The 26,788-nt window shown below is 40.5% G+C and overlaps 1 long non-coding RNA gene across 1 annotated transcript in view; it reads right to left on the bottom strand.

Annotated features, from left to right (window-relative positions):
* The window catches only part of LOC137151777 (uncharacterized), a 54,079-nt gene extending 27,870 nt beyond the window's left edge, over nt 1-26,209 (bottom strand). Inside the window, exon 1 of the long non-coding RNA XR_010919356.1 lies at nt 26,144-26,209. This is a non-coding gene — a long non-coding RNA (uncharacterized lncRNA). The remainder of the gene's footprint in view (nt 1-26,143) is intronic.
* Nucleotides 26,210-26,788: the final 579 nt, after the last annotated feature.

The following is a 26,788-nucleotide window of genomic DNA, read 5'->3' as shown; positions in this document are numbered from 1 at the left end:
AGTTAGGGAACCCCATTGCGGCAAAACCATCCACTCTATTCTACACATTGCCCAGAGTCACTACTCTTAGTAGAAACGGTCCTGCATATTCGGATCACAATAGCTCCCACAGTGGATTTAGCAACTCCAAATTGATCAGTAGCAATGTGGCATTGCAGGCTTCCCCCCAATGATTGCCACTCACTTCTCCACTGTCAGAGCATAGATCATTTTATGTTGCTGCAATTCAGGGCTGGGGAAAGTTACTGGAAAGTTGCTTTCCGCATTCAAAAGTTCCATATCACTGCTCCTCATCCCATAACTGCATAATGATGCGATCCCCTCAGTCAGTGCTGGTTTCCCAGGCCAGAAATGGCTCTCCATCATGTTCAGCTGGTGTTCAGCACAAACAGGAATTGTTTTGTTCTGTGGCTTGCAGCAAGACTGCTTGAAAGACATCACAATGTTCTGCGCACTGGCTCCTATCTCAGCTCAGGAAATACTACAGGATAAGGCATGAAGTGTTTGTAATGACCGATTTAATTATGTGGTGGCTGGATGTCATCTTAAATTAAGCTGACTTAACTTTGTAATGCAGACATGCCCACAGGTTTATGGTCCCAAAGCCTTTCAGGCAATGTCACACAGCTACATGGAGCCTCACTGTGCTAGTTTTTACACTTGAATCTCTGAATTTGTAAGCAAATGTGAGATGTGCAGCCAGAAATGCTCCTGAATGAATGTTTGAGGTGGTTGAAAATTCTAAGTCAACCCAGCGAAAGGCAACATTTACTAACACTCAAAATTTTCATTCAGGATCATCTTGTTTCATGGTGATACTATAGTGTTTCTTTTATAAGATTCCATCTTTTTTTGCACAGACCACAGCCCTTTTGGGTGCCGAATCAACAGAAACAAAGAACTCAGGCAAATTGGTAAGCTAAGAGAGAAAGGTCAACAAAGAGTCAAGGTTTGACACTGAGTAAAGATAGAATAAGGCTGTATGTAATTAAATATATTTTGTGGCACTGGCTGTTGTCTATTTTTGCAGATCTGAATGTTAAGGGATTAATAACAGGATGTCAAAGCCTTTTACTTCTAGATCACTGGCTCAAAAGGAGGCCAAATGATTAGCAGCCAAAAAGCTGCTACCATTTGAAAGAGGTTTATTGTGACAGGAGTTTGGTGTCTGCCCAGTGCAGAGATGTCCACATCACAAAGAAACCACCATAAACAACAAGGTCTAATTGGCCCTTTCTGTTGGCACTGTCATCAGAGACCAAGGATTAGTGGTGCATGGAGACTCAACTACTCTTTCATCACTAGAGGGAGTCCCTATAGATCAGGGTTCCTATAAGACACGATAGGATACCCCATAGGTTTCTGTAGTTTCATTTTTTTCTGTTCATTTTTTTAAAATCCAGAATGAAAAATGTAACTGGGAAGAAGGGAGGAAGGGTAGATTGTTATCTAGCTGATCATGGAAGCAGTTTTGCCAGCTGAGTTACTGAAATTGAAGCTAAGCGACAACACCATTTTTCATTAATGTAGAGCCTGATTCTATTGTGAAGCAATTAATTTTTGGTCCACAAACAAAAGGTTGACATCTGACTCCCAGCAGCGAGGGAGTTTTAATCTTGCCTTGAAAAATTCCTCTCGCCCACTCAAGCAGGGGAGTTTGTTTCTTGGCAGATGAGTAACATATCATTAGTTTTCAATTTTCAGCAGAAGTGGCAGATAAGCAGATTTAGTGCTTGGGCCAGTTAATTTTCTTGTTGGTTTTGCAAGGCCATTTTAATCTGATTTTGTATGCAATTTCCACACACAGCTCCAAGTGGTAGCTCCCAAAAAAGTGGGGTCCAGAGGACATAAATATTGGATACATTTGTTAAAGTCATAGGTGAACTATTGGCCGCCATGAAACCAATGGGAGTTTTGCCATGGACTTCGGTGGGGCCAGGATTTCACCCATACAGCCTGATGGTGCTTTCACTTGCACACGGGTGGTATTCACTAGAGAGAGATGTGGCTGGGCTCATAATATTGGACTATACTTATAGAAAGGTACTGACTCCTGCTCTGAGCCAGGAGATGTAGTAGATGAACATATCCTGGGTTTCTGTCTACATTGTGGAAGCAGCCTCATTCCAACATCTAGTGAGAAAGGAAAAAACTCTCTCTCAGAAAAGAAGGATTTCTAACTAGGAATTTTGTCACAGCATTCACTCATTAGTAAGATGGGTCAGGAGGTTGACTAATTTTTGAGAGGCGAGGGGGCCAGAAAATGCCATGTCATCAAAACCAAAGCTTTTTGTGGAAATGTAATGTGCTTTCAGTCATAATTTCATGGTAAAGTTTCCTAGATCTTGGACTGATTGGATGGAGAGGGGAGTGTGTGAGGGATTGACTACGCTTACAGCACTACAGTGGCACATTTGCATTAGTGCAGCTGTGGCGCTGTAATGCTTAGTGAAGACACCACCTACGTCAACGGGAGAACTTCTCCCATCAGCATAGGTATTCCACTTCCCCAAGAGGTAGTAGGTATGTCAACAGAAGAAGTCCTTCCGTGGACATAGCTCTGTCTACACTGGGAGTTTGGTCGATATAACAGTGTCGCTCCGAGGATGTGGATTTTACAGACCCTAAGCGATGCAGTTATGCTGACATTAGTTCAGAGTGCAGACCAAGGCTGAGTGACAAATCCCATCTTTGCCTGATTCAGAGCAGTGACAGCACTCACACATCCTAAGAGTGCCCTAACTGCTTGGCTACTCTGAATCAGTCAGTCGGTCCCTCTTGCTCTTTCCCCCCCCATGAAAAATTTCAAAGATCTAGGTTTCATTCTGAAATGGAACAAACAAATGTCAAAACCTCAGCTTTTTTGCCACACACAATTTTTGTTTTCTGCCTAGCCCTACCGCTTAGGCTGACTGAAGTTACAGTGTACTTCTCAGAAGCCCTTTTAGTTTGGCATAAATATATTGGTTCTGATACAAGAGGAAATAGCCCATTCTCTAACATTTAAACCGAGTCCATGTTCAGGTTCCTACAAAAAAAACAAAAAACCAACCAAAAAAAAAAACCTCTTTATATTTTTCCTCAGTGTGCTTCATTTCCACAAGCCTCTGCACTTCCAGATGGCAGTCAATGCCAAAATGAAGCGGGTAGGAAACAGTGCATGAGCATTTGGCTCACGTCTCTACAAACTGTTTTTTTAAAAATTACTATAATAATGCAAAATTACACCCTTGACTAAAAAAGGCAATGCTGGGGCAGGACAAATGGTATAATAAAAAATAATTTATTCTAGCACTGTTTAAAAAGCATGGATTTCAACGACCAATTGAATTCTGATTTTTGTCTGTTGCCTCAAGACAACATTTGGTTCAAACTAAACCGCAAATAGTGAGAGGCAAAGAACTCCAGAAAAGCCCAGAGCTTTGTGTTAGAGTGTTTTACTCATTTTCTATCTCCTAAGAGAAGAGAACAACAGCTCAATAAGCTACAGCAATGATTTTCCCTTCCCCCACCACCTTGGAACAGCAGCAAATTTTACTTAATTTCCGGGAGGACGATGGAAACCAGGCTTTTTTCTGACAGATGTTGGGTTTGGGCATTAGTGCTTGAATGGGAAGACAATGGATGGTATCAGCAGCTGGGTGGGTAAAGTCTGAAAGGGGGGAGCTCCTGGAATTTTAGATTGTGACAGCTAAGAAATGGGGCTGGTACTGCAGCTGAAAGAGGTCAAGACTAGGATCTTTCTGGGAGCTGCTGGAAGATGATTCAGCTAGATAATCTAAATATTTCTAAACAGGTAAATTTAGGCACTTACGGCCCCCATGACTGTAGCATCTCACAATATTTATCTTCACACCACCCCGTGAGGTTGGGAAGTGCTCATAACCCCATCGTACATATGGATAGCTGAAGCATTGTCAGACTAAATGACTTGCCTAGGTCACACAGGACACCTGTGGCAAAGGAGAAAATTGAACCAAGGTCTCCTGAGTCCAAGGCTAACACCCAAATCACTGAATCATCCTTATTCTCATTTGTATCATGCTAGTCACCATCATGTCAGGTATTGAGAGGTGGGGTTACCAGTAGCCGAGTTTGAAAATCCTAGCCATTACATATCTTCTGGCAACTGTTCAATGTGAACTAAACACCATGCCAGAAGCTCAGAGGACCAAATACATTTGACTAGATTTAAAATAAAAATAACCACCCCTCCTCCCCCCACCCAGCAGATATGAGCATTATCCCTTCTTAATTATTTAGATGTTGAAATTTGGGGGGAAAAGCCCCACAAACCAACAGTTGTGGGTCCTCTGATTTGCTGTGGATGAGATCTTCACTCTGGACTGGCCAGTATATTCTGTTATCTTGTCAAATAAAATTAAAGCCAAATACCAAGGTGGCATAAATGATGAAAGTCAGAAGGGAGTCAAATTTATACAGGGAGGAAGCACATGATTGGGTTGAAGCAGGAAAAGCAACCAGGCAGGGGTATAAGACAAAGTAGGGAGGAAACTAACTGGATTACATCAGTGCATAGCCTCACCAACATCCAGCACCATTTCTATCCTATCTGATTTTGACTCAAGTGTGTTTAAGAAAAAGACAGCTGCTTAAATATTTGCCACGCTGCTGACTTACCAGCAAAATAAACCCATAGATTTAGAGTAAAATGCATTATGGATACAGAGCTGTCATCACCGCACTAAAGATTCCCACAAACAGGGTGAAATTGAAGTGAGACAGTCTGCATTTTGGGGACTGAAAAATGAGCTCCTCTCACCTCCCTTTGAAGGCCAGTATAATTAATTGAGAAGGAAATATCTTAACCACTCCTGTCCTCGTCCAACACTAGGTGGCACTGGTGATATGCACAAACCTTTCCAGATGCTTGAGCAAAAAAAGTATCCATTGATGCTTCAACTTTCAGGAGGCAGGAATATAGTGGAAAACAACCCTGATATCTTTGTGTTTTGTGGGCCAGAGATTAAAAATACCTACTGCCATATTGCTGGGCAATGAGGAAGAATGACTCCCTTTCTCTCTCAGCCATGTCTGACCAAGCCTTAAGCTTGTTAACCTCACTTTCATGTGCTTAGTGATTATAAACCAGCAGATAGAAGTACTATGTTGTCCATTATACTTCCTTTATAATCATTACACTGTTATATTACATGTCAGTTGCCAAAGGGCTGTGTCTATGATATTGAGCATGCAGTCTGATTGATGTCATTAATATCCTTATCTTAACATGTAATTAGATATGTTTGAAAGGTGTTACCATTACACAGGGGTTAGCGGCATCACAAATTACCCTCCACTCAACTGAGTTTAAAAACTCCCAAAAGATCACTTGTTTGCTAGCTCACAAATTCAGGGAAACCAAATAAAGCAAGTAACAACAAAAAGAAAAACAAACACCATTCTGCGGAGCTGATGCATTGAAGTAAATGAGCCACAAATTTAAAAAGTGCAGAAGATAAATCAGTTGGGTGTGACCAAGATAATCAAAGCAGCAACATCATGGGTTGAATTTACAAGCACTGTAATTAGTGTCACCAGCTGGTCGCCATGGTTTAAAATTAACTCCCTTGCTGCTTGTTGCAGTAGCACAGAATCCAGGATACTTCAAAGATGGGGAATTTATTTAACCTAAGAGCTGAAAGTAACTCAGCCTCTTTTAATATAAATATAGTAATCGGGACTATTTTGTTTCCAGGTGAATACAATTCTTCAGAGCAACATGCTTCAGACTCTCCATCCCAAGAAAAGGAAGTACGTGTCCACGCTCCTATCTGTGGAACATAGATCAGCCACTTTGTGCTGTTTTGTTGTGCTTCTGCCTCCTCTCAGACTGCTCAGCACCATTCCAGACTCAGATGCTGCTGCCAGGAGCTCAGTGCAGACAGCTTTTAGTCTCATTTACTAGAAATGAGATGTACAGGCTGAGGAAGGGGGGGAGGAGGGGAAGACACCACACCAGCTTCACCCACCCGCTGAGCAAATTCACGCTGTGATACTTAATTTGCTTTAATATAAAAACTGAGCTGGGGCTGCTGCCAAGTGACAGTCCTAAAGCTCTCTGGTTTGTTTCTATTTTACTGCCTGACACCTTCTCCAGTTCCAGTCAGACTAGAGCCATCTCGGAGGTAAAAATGTTTTCTGAATATAGCAATCCTCTATTTTTATTTTCAATCCCCCCCCCCCCCCCCCATCTCCTGCCAGGCATGTCTTGTTCTTTGCACAAATTTTTGTAAACATACATACATTTCAGGAAAAGGAGAAAACACCCCATCTATATTGCTGATCCTACTGCAAGATCAGCTGGCACAACTTACAGATGATAGCCAACAATCCTCAAGGGCATTTAGAACCTTAACTCTGATTGATTTCATTGGTTCCCAAATGCATGTTTACCTGAATAGCCAAAAGGAGCTGAACACCTGCAGATTGCCTTCTCGGACATTTGGGGTCACTCAGCACTTTTGAAACATCAAATCACTGAAATAGGAATCTAATCCAAACTTGATTTTCTCAGGTGCTGAACGCTGACATTCAGTTGGAGCTGCGTGTGTTCAGCATCTCTGAAAATGAGACTACCCAGTTCGAAAACTTTACCCGGTGACATTTCTAGGGTCAGTGTTATCAATCAAATAGGGTTTTTGCCACCTCTCTAGTCAGGGCAGAATATCTTACGGCCTCCATAGTGCCTTTTGAAAGACTGTTCTTCCCTCCAGAATCTTTTCCTCATAATGCTACTGGTCCAGTGCTATAAGTTGTTTTGCCTTGTCTGATGTAACATGATGGAACCGGAGTGGACATCTAACTCTAAGAAACTGTATTTAGTTTTCTGAGAAACATGCTTCACTTGACTTCTTCTAGATCATGCAGATTCACCGATTACTGAAAATGAGGCGAGTAAAGTCAACTCCCAAAAAAGAGATACTGTAGATAGAGGCAGGCAGGCAGGCACTCCCCTTCCTCCCACCTCAAGGATCATCATTTAAAATGCAATGGAGCAAGGGACTAATAATTCAGTGCAAAAACAAAACATTTTTGACATCTTATGATGCGGCATTTGAGGATGTTTTCAAATTTCATTTTGTCACATTACTGAAATATTTACATATGTTCTGGTAGAGGAGTTGATGTGCAGCTTCAACTGGGAAAAAAAATGCATTTAAAGATTAAATTAACTACAAATGCCATAGCAATTGTTTTCCCAAAGTATAGCAATAAAATGATAATACCCTCTTCTCCTGGCAAACAAGGCAGTAAATGCTCAATAATTATCTACAGTGGCAAGAACTGTCATTTCTTCTGAATGTCTCTAAAACCAGCCCTGGGACCAAGTCTGAGAGACATAGATCAAGCAGTATTAGAAAACTTTTTTTTTTTGGCAACAGAGTAATAATGTGACATGATTATATTCAGGTTCTCTTTAGTTTCATAGAGGTAAAGTTGAGGATAATAAAAAAAAAATCTTCCTTTTTCTAGCTCACCTGTGGACCCTAGATAGCAAAAATACCTGTCAGGACAGGGTTGCCAGTGGTTAGACAGTTCAGATTTTCATGCTTCACCAACTACAGAAGATTATCTACTCAGTGTCTATGATTTTTTTGCTGATGCTCTCAAGTTACACTAGTTCTGTACCCAGTGCTTAATTTGTAATGAAAGAGGTGCTGGGACTCAAGCACATTTTTTTTTACAATCATAACTGATGCAGCAGAGGTGCCGGGGCTATGAACTGTCAGGCCTAGAGGTGTAAGGGCTCAGCCCTGGCACAAATTAAGCCCTGTCTGTACCAGTGAAAAAAGTTGAGAAAAAATAAAATACTTTTAAAGATGGACACTTAAAAAATGTGTCCGTCTTCCCAAGGTCGTTCAGTGAACCGTGAAAGTTAGTGGGGAGTCCAAACAGCTCCAGAGCTGCACAACTGACATGAGCAAGAGTGCTTTTGGCATTGGGAGCTCAGCTGATGCTAGGCCAAATTCTCTGCACAGCTACCTTCAAGCCATGCCACTATAGAGAATTTGGCCTCACATGCGAGCTAGGTGAAAGTGTAAGAGCATCCCTTCTTCACCCCCTGCTAAAAGCAGAGGGAGACATTCCCTCAACAATCCCTCACCCTGGTCAGGAGGTTGATGCTCTGCTAGAGCTGCCCTACCTCCAGGACTGGTGAGGTGAGGACTCACAGGATTTTGAAGTTGGCAGGAGGAGGAGTCTGGCTGAGACGTTTCTAGGGCTCCCAGCCTTCCTGGCAATAGCTGGTGCAGCAACCACCTCTAACAGGGGAATAAGTTATCCCTGCTGGGAGTCAGTAGTTGTTCCTGATGGGAGTTGTCCTCTTTTCTAAAAGATGATCTGTCTTCTGTTGGAGGGAAGTGGGAAGTTAAAGAACAGCAGGAGACCAATTCCCTTCCAATGACGGATGTCATACATAATTGATTCAGCTCAGACATCCTTTTGTAATAGTCTTTAAATCTTCCAAAATGTAGTAAACTGCACGGGGCATTTCAGTCTTTTCCATGGCAGATGAAAGACTTGTTTCCCCCATTTTTCTTTGTTTTTTAACAGCAATACAGATTCTCCATCCTGAAGAAGTGTAAAAGTGTAGCAGTTCTAGGTAGGGGGATTAAGACCACCATGGTGAGGTGTACCATACACACACTTCTGCTTGGTGAGAGACAGGCCTACTGCTTGGGGACATGAACTCCTTTCAGGCACAACTCTTCTTTGTCCCCATTCTCCCCCTCTTTCTGTATCTCACTACAAGACCTATCACCACATGACAAGGAATCCTGTGATGACAGCTCTCTAGAAAACTGGTGAGCTCCCCATCACATCTTGTTCGCTGCTTGTGAGGTATTTGAGTGTGACTTTGCTCACCGCTGGAATGTGGCCAGTCAGTGTTTAATAGTTCCCAGCAGCAGTAAAATTAAGGATAACATACCTGAATGAAAACTACAATCCCATTTCAAAGGCTTACATTTTCTTAAAGCCAGATAGGAAGAAAGTGGAGTGCTCCCTCTCACTGAGGGAGCAAGCAATGAAGAAGGCAATTGGAGGGTATATTGTGCATGGAGGATTCTGTTGGGAGAGGATGGGAGAGAAAGATAAAATGTTAGGCAACTACATTCCTTTTAGGTAGGGAAAGATGGGAGCTAGAGACCTTTAGCAAGAACAAATGACCGATAACATAGCTGATGGCGGATAACATAGCATTTCTAACCTACCCGGTGATATGTTTAGCAATATTAATCTGAAGGGCACTTGGGTGCAACTCCTAGTTTTCACCTTCTGACCAATTCTCTCCCTAATTTTTCTAAAATAAAAACAGATTTTAAGTAAGACAACCTGAATTGGACTAAGTGACGGTTAGCAAGGAAAGCACTTCTGCATGTTCCCAGAGGAAGGAAGACAAGGCAGGAGAAAGCTACTCACCTAAGGATTCAGAAAAAGGTGAGGGAATGGTTGGGACTGCAATAAATCTGTGACTCAGGTCAGTGCTAATAAGACAATGATCTTTGTTTCCATGCCACAGTCATATGACATGGAGCATGATTACAAAGATCAATAACCCTGTCACACGGGTGTGATCACTACCCACTGACTCCAATAGTTGCTGTGACAGCCTCACACCGTCTTGCTCTGCAACCTTGATTTCTCACAACAACTATGCTTCATGGGAACAATGAAGCCACCGGCCAATGGGGAGGGCAGAAGACAAAACATCCACAAAAGCTGGACCTCAGACAGGTTGCTCACTGCTCTGGAAATCAGAACAATCTTTCAGAGGTCAATATCATCAGCTCTAGTGGCTACTGATCTCTCTCTTCTACTAATTAAAAAACCCCAAACAAATGCAAATCTGACAATAGCCAATACAACCACAAACTCAGCCAGTTCATAAGGAACACTAACGGATATCTAGGATGGAGATTAGGGTATTGGACATCAGTCAGCAACCACCATTTTCTAAATGTTAATGGCTTTCTGATCACACAAGCACCTCTTGTTCTCAAAAGAGCTTCTTCTGTAGTGCCCTGAGTTGGATCTGCCACCAGGAGAATGTGTTTTCAGGGGCTAGTGATTTTCCTGGTCAATGACTGGGCTGGGCTGCTGTTACTTCAACTGACAAAAGTAACTAAGGCCCTCAAACTACAAATTCTTGCTATTTAAGAATTGCCCAGATGTCACAACCTTTTTTTTTTTTTATTTTAAATAAAGATAGAGCAGAGGGCTGAGAGAATATAAACCCAAGGTCTAATAGTTAGATATCTTCAACAGTCTGAGGAAACTCAGAGTTGCATAGCCTTTGGCAAGAGTATACCCCTGGTCTAGCTAAAGAGGCTCCCCCTTTTTCCCAGTCTATGAATGAATGAATTAAAAATCATATGACATGAATATCAAACATTGATATGTGATGTGCCAGATACAGTAGTAAAGAGAGAAACTTGATGGAATCTAATATTATAATTAAAATGTGTATCACAGGGAAGTCAACTATAAGGGATACAGCTTTGTGCAAAATATTATAAACTTCAATGATGGGATTTACTTCATGAGCAATCCTGTTAGGAAGGAAAGGGTTTGTATTCAGACTGGTTTCTTTTAGTTTAAGTGATAAATTGAAGCAAGGCTAATGTTGGCAATCAAGCATGCTTATGCTATCAAGTTAGTGAAATGCACCTGTGCTGAAAGAGGTAGTAAATTAAAAGGAACTGAAACCATATAGTTTGTTTATAAAGACACTTGACCACAGAGTGAGATTAATCAGACCTCTTTGATTAATGATGCATAAACTCAGCTCAGCCATACATATGAAGATCCTACCATTGTTGTCAAAACAAGCAAAACAGAAATGAAAGTTTTATACAGCTGTTCCAGCCTGGTGAGAACAGTTCTTGAAGTGACTTTGCATTGTGCAATGGATTATTAAAATAAGATTAAAGAGCATCAAAGAATATGGATATACTTTGTATAAATTATATGAACTTTAAACTGGACGTTTCAGCAGCTAGCAGAGTGTTGATGGAGAAACTGCAGTTTGAGCAAGCATAGCTGCAAAATTGACCAAAGGATGCACCGTATAGGGCCTATGGAAAGTGCCTTGCGGAGATAAGTTGTTGACATAAAATATGTCCCAAGATGTCTGTAGCAACATTTATGGCCATCTTGTTCTTACATAAGCTAGAGTGACAAGATGTGATAAACAAGACGACTGGAAAATTCCAGTCCCAGCAAGTACTCCAAAGCTGCTGTCTCATTCCCTGTTAGGATGGAAAGGGGGGACGACTCTTTTTTTGGGACATTTCAAATATTTTGAAGACATATGGGTAAGAATTGGATTGATCCACACCAGCACCTCCAAAAAGGGGAAACAATTTGGCCCATTACCAGAAACAAGATAAAACGACTTGTCTACTTCAGCACATCACTGCTCAAAAGCCAAAGACACCTGGAAAGGTAAAGATTGAGGTTCTGGGCTGGCCACCTGGGATTCCCCTGGTAACACCTAGTACCTATCTTTCAATTTTCAAGTAAGTTGGGTTGCCTGCTAGCACAGTAGGACAAGACTATAGCTGCATCTGTCCTGTGCCCCACCTGCATTGGCAGGGCTCACTCCTGCTGTGAATGAGAACTGAGCTGATAGCTGAACAAAGATCTGGTAATGCTTAGTGCAGACTCTCTTGGGAGAGAGACCAATTGACCACTTCCTGAAACTGGGTACTAATTAGTAAGGAAGTGTACATGTTTGTGTATGTGTTTTAAAGATTGTCAAAGTTACTGTATGTCCTTGTTTTGTACGTCCAGTCAAGATTGTTGTAAAGTAGTTTTAAAACAGAAGAAGTTACTCTTGTTAACAAAGACTGTATAACGGTACATGTGTCTACCATAGTTAATGGTTTTATGCTGCCTTTCAAGTTCTTGGTGTATACAGACATAAAATGATACCAAGTGTGCAAACTTCTTGTATCAAACTCAATCTACACAGTCTGTCATAAATGTAGAAGTTTATTTCAGGTAGTTAGGAGTGTTAGTTAGTCCTAGGATATAAGTTAAAAAGATCTATTGGGAAGGAGACCTTGGTTAATAGGCGAGTAAGTAATTGAGCAAACTGTTTTGTGATCTAGTTTTGGATTGTTTTTAAATCAGTCGTGTTAGCAATGTTGAAGTTGATAACACATTGACACAAGCAACACAATTTCTGAGGGATTCTGTCAAAATCTAAACAAAGTAATGTTCCTAAGATGATGATTGAGTATAAGTGTTATTTTCTATTGGGGTTGTGTAATTTGATTCTGAAACATCTAAATGTTTATATCGACCAACTTTCTAATTTATGAACTAAATATTTTTTGCCCTCTTACATCCTACACTATGAGTTGCTATTGTGAAGGATATTTAATAAACTCTATAAAACTAATTCCAACCCTTGAGTCCTTTTTCTTTAGTTAAGCGATCAAAATTAAAAAGGGACTCTAAGAAAGGTGGCACTGGTGATCAGTTAAGCAGTTGCTTAATGAAGGCTTGTTTTATACCCCTCTTTCTTATAAAGAATGCACAAGGCACTGTCATCATAATTCTTGATGTCCACATGGGGTTTGTTTGCATTTATTCCTCTCCTCCGCCATAGGACTAATGCTCAGGGGGTGGCTATGATGTATGATCTCAGAGCACATGGGAGATTGGGAACCACGTATACTCTGAAAATTAACTACAGTTCCATATCTCTGCAGATGCATCTATAATGTCAAAAGCAAAGTAGATTATTTCACATGACATTACTGTGCCTGACAAACATATGCCTTGCATATGATCCTCTCTCTCTCTCAAGGTGTCTCAGCTACCACTGACACTAACCACTTGTTGAGTTTATGACTGACATGGGCCTGCCCTGTAATAATTCATGAATACTGTTTGTGACCTGGTTACTGGGATCTTTCTTGTATTAATATATTGGTTTAGTTTAATAGGGGGCTGTTAAAAAATGAGCAGGCAGCAAAACAATGGCTCAATATAAGCCACCCGTCCCCCTTTCACTGTCCACTCTTCCTGGGTAAAATGTCCAGAGTTGTTAAGAGGCAATGCAGAGTTATTAGTGGCGAGGATTATACCTCCTGCCTCCACCAAATTATAGAACCTGTTTTGCTAGGCAGGGCCAAAAAGATGGGAACTGAAAATATAAGGGAACTCCAGGTGGATTTTAAAAAGGACTCTTCCCCCTCATCTGTAGGGACGATGTTGTTGGAAAGCTGTTCAGGATTGTTGGGCTTTAGGTAATAAAACCATGTGTACAAACTGTTTATTGTTTTAAAATCCTCCCTCTCCCGTGTTAGACTTTGTTCCTACTGTTAAGATTAAACAGAAGCCCTTCGACAAGGCTGTCTGGTCAGTCACTCTGTTCACCACTAATTAGAGACTCTCAGGGAAGCACTGCAGGTACCAAACCCAGCTGGACCTGCTGGGTAAGCACAGTTGATACCCAGGATACTGTAGTCCAGGACCCAATCTAGGAGTGGGAGAATTGTGGAATTCCACACCAGAAAAGGTGAGGGCACAAGACCTAGCCACTGAAGGAGTGCACCTAGAGAGACCAGAAAGGGGACGGAGGTGCACCTAGATGTGTAACTAGGACAGAGTTAATCTCAGAAAGCTGTTATCAGAACAGTTCTAAAGAACAGAACCAGAAAGGCACTACTCACCCAAGGCCCGAGAGCCCATAGTTGATCCAACACAAGTGTAATGAAGGGTGGGGTTAGGGATTATGTTCGGTTGATTAAGTATGATTATATCTATGGCAGTTCCCTGGAATGGTTGATCAGTGATCACCTTACTTGCAATTACTACAGGAAGGATCAGTGACTGGAGGAAAGCAGAAGAGTCAGGCATCAAATCTAGTTCATCACTAACCACATTTTGTACCTCACATAACTTGCAGCTGCCACCATAACAAGAGAAGTCCTGACACAAAGAACTCACTGCAAATTTGTGGCACCTCTGCTATGCCTTTGTGAAGCACCCCAAAGCAATACAGAGAGAAAAATCCACCTAGAACATGCCTTCAAGATTTACGAGTTACTAAAGTTCGCTATAGTGTGTTGTATGGTACGCATGCCATGGCTAAGATATGGGCTAACTTAGATTTAAACTTCTGTAAGATAACATTAATTGTTGAACATGATGTAATATTGGGAAAAAAGCTGATCAACAAGAAAAATGATAGAAATTTAAATTTGATCAGAAAAAAAGAGAGGAAAAATATTCAGGCCAAAGAGGAATGTCAGAAGGAAATAAATAAGAAGGTAGAAATGAGATCTAAGCATAACTGAAGGTGGAAAGTTCCAGATATATTTATTGCCATTGGGGATAGGCAGGTGTTCTTATCTCAGTGTTCCAATTCAGCTAAACATTTAAGCTTATACTTCAACCCGTCCCTATTCAGCAAAGCACTTAAGCCTGTGCTGAAGTACTTTGCTGAATCGTGATGGAATGCTGAATCGAGGCCCAGCTGCACAAGAAGTTCCCCAAAGGCTGAATAATTTGAATGGATTTATATGACAGAAAGAAATATACATCCAATGCACCAGATTAAATTTACCAAAGACATACTGAAATCAAAACGATTATTATTGCCACAATACAAGAATTACATCACTTGAATGTGTATAATAGGTTGGCCTTTTTCTGAAAATCTGAGATCAGATTGGTGGGGGCTTCTTCAGTGATGTGATCTTTTTAGAACTGTTGATAAATGAGAGCCACAAATTAAGGTATTTGTTGTATGTCCATTTTCAAATTTGGTGTCTTCCCCACAATCAGTACTTTACAAACCTGATTAGTCCATTCACACAGCGTACAGCCTACTCGTTGTTTGAAACCCACCACCACCTCAATAGCTCAGTTGTCCCTCTAAGAAGACTAAACCCCTACATTTTTTCCCACCCAAAAGGACCCCAAATCAAAATGTTTTGTGAAAACCAGTTCAATTAAATTTTTTCCACAAAACATTGAGAAAAATACCAAGAATTTTCTTTGTTTCAAATTGCAATTTTCATTTAATCAGTTTTCAAAAATTGAACACATTTTTCAATTTTCAATTCGCAAGCATGGCCAAAGTAAAGCCATTTTCAAACTGAAGTGCATACTTGTGGAATTCATGGTATTCCCCCTGCTTGGGTTTAGAATATTCAATGCATAAAAGAGAACCAGAACAGTGGCTTCGCAGAATGCACCTTACAGGGCTAAATTCTGCCTTGTCATAGGCATCTATTATGGCATAAAACCAACAATCTGATGCATTAGGAACTGGAAAAGTGATTTTCAGACATTCTTTCCCACAGCAAACATAACAAAAATGGTACATTATGTAGACATGCCACGTAAAGAATAATATGAATTCAAGTTCAAACAAAACTAGTTGCTTTAGTATAATATGCAAAGGCTAAATTTTCAACCTTTGGGGCTTAAAGATAGGCACCAAAATAAGGTCTGATTTTGAGAGGTGTTCCGTACCAAATAGATCCTGGTGGACTTTAATGGGAGCTGTCCTGCCTTTGAAAATAATCAGGCCAATTATTTAAGTGCTTAACTTTGGACACCAAATATAACAAAATTTTCATGACTGTGAAACAGTGAGGAACTATTCTTGTAATAGGTGGTTGAATAAAAGATCTCTGTATCATGCCATATTGTTTTCGCGTGGGGTGCATGCCACTGCAAGAATTTACCACTGTAAAAATTAATTGAGATAACCAGACAATTTCATTAATATCTGTAACGCACTTAGAAATCCTCAGATGACTTCAGTGGGCTTTAGATCAGGCCCCAAGTGTGATGTGCTATTAATAACTGATCCCCTTATCATCTGTTACTAGCAAATACATGAAAACACTAGGTCAGAAATCACAAGCCCTATGTATAATTTTAAAGGATCTGGATAATTACTTTTTTTTTTTTTAAACCCACACTCAGCATTCATTTTGCTTTCAAACTTTCCCCACTGTATTTGCTTTTTCTATGGGCCTTTGTTTTTATTTACATTGGATTTTCAGCTGACGTTATTTAATGCTATTTCCCTCTGCTTTCGAGAGGATTTATAACGGAGATATTTTTATTTGTGTGCATGAATACACTAAATCCAGGCATGAAGCCTGATCAAAATAACTGGAAAGTGACACTGAAATGAAGGCTATAGAGCTGCCCCTCTAATCTGCTGAGCAGTTTATATAAATGCTGTTTAAATAAAATGAGTCCAAAAACAGAAAAGCTTAAAGATATTAAATCCTGGCTTTATAAATGCTGGGCAAGCTTGAGAGAGCCACCCCTAGTGTGTAAGCTTTTCCTTTCATGTAACAAGGTTATCTAGCCTCACAAGCTTCTTATGGCAATCTTAATTAAAGCCAATGAAGAGAAATGTAAGCCTGGAAAAGGATGTTTTGGCTCAGAAAATGAAATATTATGACCACAAATTTATGTGCTTGATGAGTAGGGATGGGGGTGGGGATAAGCTTTGTATACATTGAGCAGGGAAGTGAGGATTGCCTATAAAGGTGCTGAATGTGGCAAACAGGGATCTGTTCCCCAGGATTGGGGATCACTGTTGACACTTTCCCACTCATGGCAGAGGAGAGCTCACTGAATAATAAAGCTTCCCCCAAGGACCAAACATGCTACACTTAGTAATACTGAAACCCATTTCAAACATCATTTCTGGGCAGCTGAAATTCATAGGATTAATACAATATTGGTAGCCCTTCTACAATTTACCGCACCGAAAAATTGGACCATCTTTATGTGCTCTAAATTCAACATTTCTGCAGCAGGCTGTAGAAGGATTGCAGGTTCATGCCCCAGTGGAAAAGCTCGGTGCCACCCCATCTGCCATTCCAAATGCCAAGTCACAGAATGTCATGGGTTGGAAGGCTTGTTTGCGATTCTTTACTTGTTGTTTTGATTTCTTTTTAGCCTGGTAAAATATTTCTCTGTCAGTTTGTCTTATAGAGCTGTTTCTGAGCTCAAGTCGGAGTCTAATCTCAGATTGAGGAAATGTATCAGGCGTGACAGTCTGACTCAATCTGCTCATAAATAACAACGTTTTATGGGTTTATGGAATACTTTTCAAAGCAAGATGTATCCTAAAGTTCTTTATCAACCTCAGATTTAGCTGTTGCATTATGGCTGCAACTCCCAATGAATCAAAGGGGAAGTGTAAAATTAGCTACCTGCCATCACGTGTGTAGTTGTGATAGCCATGAGATAAATTGCATATATGATGAAGTTTGGACCACCTGATCTGCACTGGGATCCCTAATCTCTCTGCAGAGATTACCAGCAACATTACTAACATAGCAGCAGCACAGGTAGCAGTCAGTCTTGTAAAAATCCTCCTGTCAGATAAATATTTCCTCCTTTCCTCCAATTGTAGAATCTCCACCCCTCTAAAAGTTACAGTAGTCCAACGATGTGATTGGCAAGAGTTCGCTGTGGAAAGTTAGGGTTATAAACTCCAACATTTTATAACCCATGATGACTAGAAATAGGAGTTTAATGGACCTGGCAAGTGCAGATGCCCAGGTTTCTAATGGGGGAACACAGCAGTTGTTTCTGCTATAAAGAGTGTGCCAAGATATTGGACTTTACTACGGAGACATTTTTAATGTATAAGAGTAGTATAACGGTAGTAGCATTCATAGTTTTAAAAACCATATAAGTGAAGATCTGGGTCTACCACTTGATTTGTATGGTTAGTCTTGTGGACACGGATCTGCATTTTTAGATGCTTAAATACTTTTGCGAACCTGTTGTGTGGTGCTCTGCTCACAGAGTGACTCCTACTGGCTAACCAGGGGATTGGCTCTTTCAGCCGGATGCCCTCTTCTTGCAGTACCTCAGCCCCTCATCTCACTCTCTTTGTCTGGAGCGCCTCTCTTGCTCTTCAGGAGCTGCAGGCCTCCAACCAAGTCACCAGTGGCCTCCTCTTCTGGGGTAGCATCAACTTCTTCCTCACTATCCCAGTCAGTCTTTAAATCCACTGCCCTGGCTGGACCACTACCTCAGTGGCTAGAATACAAGGTCCTGGACAGCTTCCAAGTTCACCGCCCAGATTGTGTCACTCACTCGGTGGCTGGTAAGGGGTACCCAGGCTCGCTCTGGGTTCCAATGCATGTATCCAGAAGCAAAAGGTCTGGGCAACCACAAACCTTCTTGACACTCCCCTGTACTACTTCCTACCTTACCTATCCCAGGCTCACATTCTCCACCATTCCAGCCAAACCCCTTTCCTCCAGGTCTGTTAGACAAACCCTTCCTCTTGGCTCTAAACCTTTCTCCCTCTTGTCCCAAGGAGAATGACTGTAGTCGTCCTCCCGGAAGCCCCCTTTCTCCTACCAGCTCCCTGGCTCTGTAGAAGCCCTGCCTGTTCCTGCATAGGTGAGCTTCCCTTAATTGGGGCTCTCCTCTCAGCCTAAATAAATCCCCAGCTTGCAGCCTAAAAGATACAGCCAGCTGGCCTACATTAACCCCTTCAGGGCAAGCGTGGGAAGCACACTTCATCACACCAACCCATAGTAACTGGCAGAAGCGGGCTTTACAGGGGAAGGGATGCCCAAGCAGTACAAATACAAAGTTTTAAAAATCTCACTGAAACAACTAGCCTATGATATTCAAACGAGTTCAGTATTAGCCCAACTCTGCCACCACTGAAGTCAATGGTAAATTCCTATTCCAGTGCTGGGCACTTTTGAATGTAGACATCCCAAATTCATGCCAAGAAAGCCATTATACAACAAACAGTCCCACTGGCTCTTTAATTACGATAAGTAATGAGGATTTTGGTTTTATGTCTCATTAAAAGGCAGCACAGAGATCATTAACCCCACTCTGAGGCCTTGATACAATATTGACTCAGAGGAAAGACTCATCTATTGAATCCTTCTCTAGATTTCCTGGAAGGCTTCCCATTGACATTCTGCTCATGCCCACTCCTTCCCTGTTTCTCCTTTCTGTTCCCTCCTCTCCACTACTTCTCACCTTCACTTAGCATCCACATGTTCTAAATCAGGGGGTCTCAAATTTTTTTTGCTGGGATCCCCTTTGAAAATATTTCAGGCTGTGATGACCCCCTCCTCCCATGCCATGCCATCCTTACTGGCATGGAAGGGACTGACAGCTTGCGACCTTCCCCCCCATAATAACCTCACAACCCCCAGTTTGAGAATCCCTGTTCTAAATGGCACTCATTTAAGAATCAGACAGACATTCACTTGCTGCACAGAGATGGAAAAAGAGGGTCGTTTTCATATCGAGATTTGTGTCAACATGAGCCAAGTTTGAACCAATTTACAAAACATACCTCACTTTAGATCTGATCCGATCCAAAACCCAAAAGGGTTGATTTCAAAGATTCAGATCCTGAGATCTAAATTTGAAGCTCTCTCCCCGCACCTTACACACACTAAAATATAGTGATCAGGGTAAGCAATCAGGCACCAAAGAGAATTTCTTTTCTTATGATGAAATTAAGCTTTCAGACCTCTATTCTAGATAGGAGTTTTGATATTTCTGATTTTATGGATCATAGACTAGGGTACAAAAGTGTGACTCTGTTTATTTCTATCCACCATAAGAAAATCAAGTGAAATGAAAAGCAGATGGATCTGCCCTAGCAGTGAACCATTGGATACAATACTTTGCTTCACTGACGATCCAGATTATTTTCAGGTAGTTTGGCATATATGTAATTTATGTGCTGCGTTCTCTGACTGGTACTGAGAAGCTGTTTCTCTAGTAGGGGTTTTTTGCTGAACTATTCACCTTTGCATGCACTATTTCACTCCTAAACTCTTCTAATATTCCTTTTAAGGTTAACTTAGTCAAGTGAATTCAATATGCTTTTTTTATACTTGGAGACTGTTTGCAGTTGAGGTCAAAATGAAAACAGAATGAGGGCTGTTAGGCCAGTATATCCTTGGAGATGGCATGCATCATGCAACAGAGACTGTCTCAGCTATGATACATGTACTGTCATTGGTCAGAAGAAGATACAGGCACATGGAGTCTCTTAAAAGGGCAATGTTATCAAGTAACTTTTTTGGCCCAAATGTCTTTTCAGACCTCAAATATTAAATTGACTTCTAGACCAAAAGGCTCTGAAGACAGTGGCTGTGTAAAGCATAGCTTAATTCACATATAACTCATTTGATTGGAGGAGATAAATTCTAAGTCCCAGTACATATAATATATAAACTTTCCAGGAATACATCTATTCAAGAAATAAATATGTAAGCTAAGTACACTAATTAGCTCCCAGGAGTCATCTCCTGCAGTTTCAGTCTATCTTAGGTATTTACTTATATGGTCCTATCACCATCTTTTGGCACTGCACAATCATTTTAATATTATTCCCATTGTACAAATGGGGAACTGAGGCACAGAGAAGCTAAGTGAATTGCCCAAGGTCACACAGGAAGTCTGTGGCAGAGCAGAAAAACAAAAATTCTGGACTTCCACGTCCCAGACTAGTTGTCTAACCACCAAACTTCTTCCAACAACTTACTTTTCAAGCCTTTAGCAGGCACAGGGCAGATGATGTTAGCAGAGATGTGCAATAAATTAAGTTTATTACATGGTTTCATAATTTATACCTCTTGGCTACAACCATCATGTTTATCTGGACATACAAACAGGTGTCCTTTCCCACCCTTTGGTAATTTCTTAAATTATCTGAACCTCAATCTGAATCTCATAACGTATTTAATTATTGGACCTGGTTTAGTGTTTGTTTTCAGGAACAGTGCTACAGAGCTGAATCACGTAGATTTATAAAAAAGGGATAAATCTTGGCAAAAATACTGCCTAGCAGTTCTATTAACCTGCTTCAGGGAAACCTAATTTAATTGCTGAAATGCAATCACTTCCACTAAGGGGATAAGGTTTGATACTAACTTAATTATCTGTCTGTAAATGTGTCTTTACCGGATGTTCCTTTTAGGCAACTAAATAAAATTTATAGCCAACCATTTAAATAGCAAAATGTTTGCCATACTATAACTTGTAAAACCTCTAGTCAAAGCCCAATAACTAATTTTAAAATAAACTGAGGAGCATTGAAAGTTGATTGTCACAGGTTTTTTTTTTTTGGTTGGTTTTATTTCTCCTGTCACAATACTGAATTTAATTACTCTGTGGTCACCATCTTGCCAACCAGCTTCTGTATGCTACTTACTGTAGGACTAAATGGAGAATAATTTTAATGCACCCAGGATGTGGTGGTAGTTGTCCTAAGAAGCAATCTTTGAAGGTATTGGAAAAAATTGCTTTTATAAACATTGTCCTATGGCAATATTTGACCAGTTTTATATATGTGTAGCTGAAAACACCCACTGTCTCTCTTAATTTACACTAATGCCACGTTACACCATTCTAGTTGTGTCAAGGGATTTTAAAGTAGGTGCAAGTGTAGTTTATTCCTATTTTAAGGTCCTCCGTGATGCCTGAGTGGAGTCAAGTGACTGATATAAATGAGAAAGAGGACCAGTTGACTCTGATCTCTCTTGACTTTGGGCACTCAACATCACTTTCCTGATCGGATGATCAGAAACAAAACCCTACTAGTACATTTGTATTCTAACATACTGTGCTTTGTAACCTACAAGACCTATTTTATGGTTCTCTCTACTCAAATTGTATTCATTTGATTAGACCTTATTGGTTTTCTGAGCTTGTTCAAATTTCCTACTTAGTCCAAGCAGAGAGTCTGTACTGGTTGTGGTATTGTTTCCCAGTTTATGGGATAATACCTTGAAAATGGGAATATTAATCACTTCTAGCCTCATCTGTTGCCTTGTGACAATGAATAAAGAAGTGCCAAACTTTTTCAGCTAATTGATCAATCCTTTGAGGGTAAGCGAGGGGCATATTGTGAGGTGTTGAACGTAGCAATACAACAGGGCCCTTATTAGTGGCTCTAGATCCTTCTATAATAGGAATTAATAATTCCTGTCAGATTAATTCTATTTATTAAACTCCATAATAATGAGGGTTTGTCTCATGGGATTAACATCCATAGGGAATCTCCCACTGTAGTGAATGTAACTATCGTTAGCACCTTAATTTCTATAGATTTTTTTTTTCTTTTTGTTACCTAGAGAAATTTAGATCTGTAACTTTGAGCTACAAAAAAACCACAAAAACTATTGGGACTGAGGTTTCCATGTTTTGTTAAAGTAAAAACAATATAAAATAATTAATCTTATGCAGAGGCAAAATTTGGCAAAACTTGCTATTTTGAACTATACCCTCTAAGATATATTTGTAAGCTTACAATATTCTCAAATAGATGAGAGCCAGCCATGAGTAAATGATAAAAGGTGATAAAGCAAACATGTACATTTTAACTAATTGTAGATACAAGTCTAAATATCTTGTGAAATAAGTTTCTGTTATGCTAGGTATTAATAGAAATTAACATGGTCTCTCTTTTCTGAAGAGCTGAATAGATTTTCTGGATCAATGTAGAAATCTCCAGAATTGCTCAGTGGATAATGCTGAATATTGAATTTATTTTCATATTATAAAACTGCATTGAAATATTTAATTCATTCTAGCTGTATTACTAGTCTGTTCTTGCAGCACTGGCAGGCTGGCCAATCCACACACACTTTGTATCCACACAAAGTATCACAATGCTCATTATAGAATCATAGAATATTAGAGTTGGAAGGGATCTCAGAGGTCATCTAGTCCAACCTTCTGCTCAGAGCAGGACTAACCTCAGCTATATCATTCCAGCCAGGGCTTTGTCAAGCCTCAGCTTAAAAACCTCTAAAGATGGAGATTCTACCACCTCCCTAGGTAACCCATTCCAGTGCTTCACCACCCTCCTAGTGAAAAACTTTTTCCAAATGTCCAACCTAGACCTCCTCAACTGCAACTTGAGACCATTGCTCCTTGTTCTGTCATCTGCCACCACCGAGAACAGCCTAGCCCCATCCTCCCTGGAACCCCCTTTCAGGTAGTTAAAGGCTGCTATCAAAATAGAACCATAGTAGTGGCCATTAAAGAATCTGTGTTTGCAATCTATCTAAGGAAGGCCCATGGTATCTTAGACAGTTCTAACTATGTTGTACCAGCTGACAATTACCACGGTGGTACAGTCTTCTAGTACATAAGATAAAATTTCATATGCCTCCTTGAGGGCTTCCTTATCAGAGTAATCAACATTATTTGAGAAGACAACAGATAAGAACAATCCTCTACAGAATTCTTGGCAGGTAAACTCAATGCAGCAAATAAATGAGTTCTCTCTCGAGGAATGGAGAGTTGCATGCACAGGGCCAGATTGTGGCAGGCATTGTGTCAGTTCCCAGGCAGCAGAAGGTGAAAGGAAGCCCCCCAAATTGTGTTCCTGTAGCACGGGATGGTCACATTCCCAGTTCTTATACTCCCATAGTGCAAGGTGTCTAGTACCACGCCAAAGGAGCATGGAAAGAAAGAGCAGGTACAGGGACAAGTCTCTGTCCCTTCCAAAACATCCAGTAATAGACCAAAGCTGTTTTATGCTGCACCTTCAAAAGAGAAAATAGTAGGTAATGCTGCATGCAATCCCTGGCATTCCTGGAGCTTCTACCTTCTGTGGATAGACTTCCTTTAAGAATTGCCCCCAGGCAGAGCCTCCCTACAGCCTACCCTACTGCAAACTGTGGCTTAGCACCAGTAATATTGACACCCCCTCACCCAGATCCTCAAAATCCCACTGATTTCAATGGTGGTTAGAAGCCTAAGTACTTTTGAGGATCTAGGCCACATTCCATAATCAAGGCCACAATGACCAACAAACCTAATTCCAGCTTTATGATACCAGTTACATTCTTTCCGACATTATCATTCACATTACAATCATTTTCCTTTACACTGCCAGAATATTTTGAGCACAATTCTTGCCTCTCTTTATCAAGTTTGGATAAGTGGCTGCAGTCATGTCAAATTTGAGCATGATCAGCTCCTATTTCGAAGCAGCTTCCATACATGGATTTGTGACTATATTCCCCAGCAGGGTGATGCTATGATAGAGTGAAGGGTATCCATGCCAGCAGAGAAGAAGGCTTAATGCCCTTTCCAAAGAACCTACCATCCTTCCACTCTGTTAACAAGGCTGGGAAGGTTAGAAGGCACTACTCTTAGGAATGCTAATAGATCACCCAACAGAAGATCCCCAGGGTGCAGCATTTAAAACTTTAGAGACGGTTTTGCGAGGAAAAGTCGGGAGAGAGTGTCATGAAGAATACGGGTGCATGAAGGGCTAAGCTGGCACTGTTTGATAATGGTTATGCAATCACTTGCTAAAAATAAAACCTGTCCTATATACTTTAATTTGGACAGTGGCTACTGAGTTTCACAGTTTAGGGCAACTGCACTTGTATTTCCCCTCCGTGGTCCAGCAAGGGCACCTGCTCTCAGGCTTCTGGCTCCCTGGCTGTTACTTCTCTTGCCTCTCTCCCGCCCCGATCAGGAAATTTACAGGCTGCACAGCTCCCTGCCCACACTGTGAATTCCCCAACACAATCAGACTGCCTGACCAGACCTACTCTGCTTTGCTTTCTCTTTGAAGGCTATAAACAGTGTAATTGCCACAGTTATAAGTTACCACACAGCTCTTTCTAAACAAGCAGATTGATTCTTCAAATAAAAGCACAACACTAAAAACACTAAAAGAAAGTAAACACAGGCTAATAAGGACACCAGAGATTTCACTAATGCCAACACGGACTCTGGCCAGCAAATAACCCTTCAAACCCTACCAACAGGTTTTTCTGTTGTTGCGAGTTCATAACTGCGTGAATCTGTGAATCACTCTTTTATCCAGTTTGGGCCTCTGATTTTGCCCTCCCATAACAAATGATCAACAGACAATGTTTTTTCCCTTTAGAGCACAGCTTCAAAAAGGATGGGTCCAGAGGTGGGTAGTTGGCATTCCCTTCCTCCCAAGTATTTCCTAGGAAACCCACTCAACTAAAAATTCAGTCTTGTCTGGCCCACTGAATCCTTTGAAGCTCATAACAATTCACAAGGTTTACATTACTCCTGCCTCCCTCTTGGAGAAGTTACATGCAATCCCACAACCATATGCATTTTTAATGCAATGAACGCCCAAGGGAGAAATTCCCAAAATATTTACATTTAATTCAATAAGGTTTAACATAATTCAATAAGATTTGTCCAGGATATTGCAGGAAATCACTACATCTATCACACTGAAATATCCTTTTCCTTTAGATTTGCAGCCAATGGAAGATTCAGCCTAGGCCTCAAAGTGGCAAGATGCTTTGGCAAAGTTTTCTGTTAACTGTAACTTGCAGGCACTTCAATTCTAACATACCTGTACAGAGTCCACTGTGAAAGCTACCACTGTTTTGACTAACTGCCACAGGTGTCATGTACCAGCCGAAGTCAGAGATAGAATGAGACTAGCCACAAGTACTTCCTATATATTCTATTTAGATTCTTACACTGTGTCCCTCAGGGACATAACAATGCCTAATGCACTTAATGAAACTTTTTTATCCTAGTCATTTATGACATCAAGCTTTCATTGGGTCTGCTTGGTTCAGGCTTTTCTGAAAATAGTTGAAAACCCACTTTCAAGGTATTTCTGCTTCCTGGTTTTGGCTAAAAACTAGAAAATGAAGGAGTGGGAGGATTTTCTTTTTCCAAATGAATAACAATATGGCTTGGTATAAACTTCGGGCAAAAAGTATAGTCAATTTTTATTTCTGAATCATTTTGCCTGTCTTTAATCTGAAAATGATCATGCAAAGGACCTCACTTGAAAATACTATTATCAGTTAAATGCCACTATATTTGTGTATTTGAATGTCAGCTAAATTAAATTACGTGCAATTCACTTACCTATTTTTAACTGCAAAAAGAGAAATACTTTTAAATTGACCATTGACTTGAGTGGTTACATTCATAATCCCATTTAGGGCAGATTTATTAAAGAAAAAGAAAAGTTACCCATACTGTTTCTTGTCTGTTCAAATTTGCAGTGCAGCTTTGTTCTGAAAAATGACAATGTAATGAAAGCACCCACCCCTCTTTATTTCACACATCTAGTCCCAATGTGTATAGGGAATCATACCTTCTTCCTGCAGAGGCAAAATAATCTTCCACTGTTGTTTAATCCTGTTAACTCTACAGAGCCAATAAAACTAGGAGAGAGTAGACTAGGGGGAGGGGTCTCTACCTTTTTGTACCTCATCATGAGAATGGTTGATTGTTTCAATCAATTACATGTGTTCAAGTGCAACCTCATTGATAAGGATAAGGTTAGGCAGGTGTTTCTGCTAACCTTGTTTGGGCTGCAGAACATTAATTATTGACACTGATTTTTGAGGAGGAAAGTACGCAATTTGAATTGGTAATCAGTGAAAAACAAATGTGGTATAATGCCATTGTTACAGTCACCTTTCAAAGCAAAGCACTCTAATATATATTGGAAAGATATGCTTCATTATCTGGATAAAAATGTTACCCAAATTCAGACTTTAAATTCCCAGTTAGCAAGGAAAAGCACTAGACAGACATTTGCTTTTTCTTAATTCTGTATCAATAGTCTTAACATCCAATATAGAGTGAAGCCTCCTAAGAGACAATCCCTTTCTTTACACTAAAAATGCTTGAAAGAGCAGTTGGCTTGGTGGTTTCTCCAGTAGCCAGACAATTACTGCACTGGATATTTGCCTCACAGACTTAATCTCAACACATTATCACTGAACATGGTGCT

This window comes from Emydura macquarii, unplaced genomic scaffold (genome assembly GCF_026122565.2).
Source record: "Emydura macquarii macquarii isolate MOO-44397 ecotype Brisbane River unplaced genomic scaffold, CSIRO-AGI_Emac_v2 contig_1119, whole genome shotgun sequence".
NCBI lineage: Eukaryota > Metazoa > Chordata > Testudines > Chelidae > Emydura > Emydura macquarii.
This window is presented reverse-complemented; position numbering and strand designations above follow the sequence as displayed.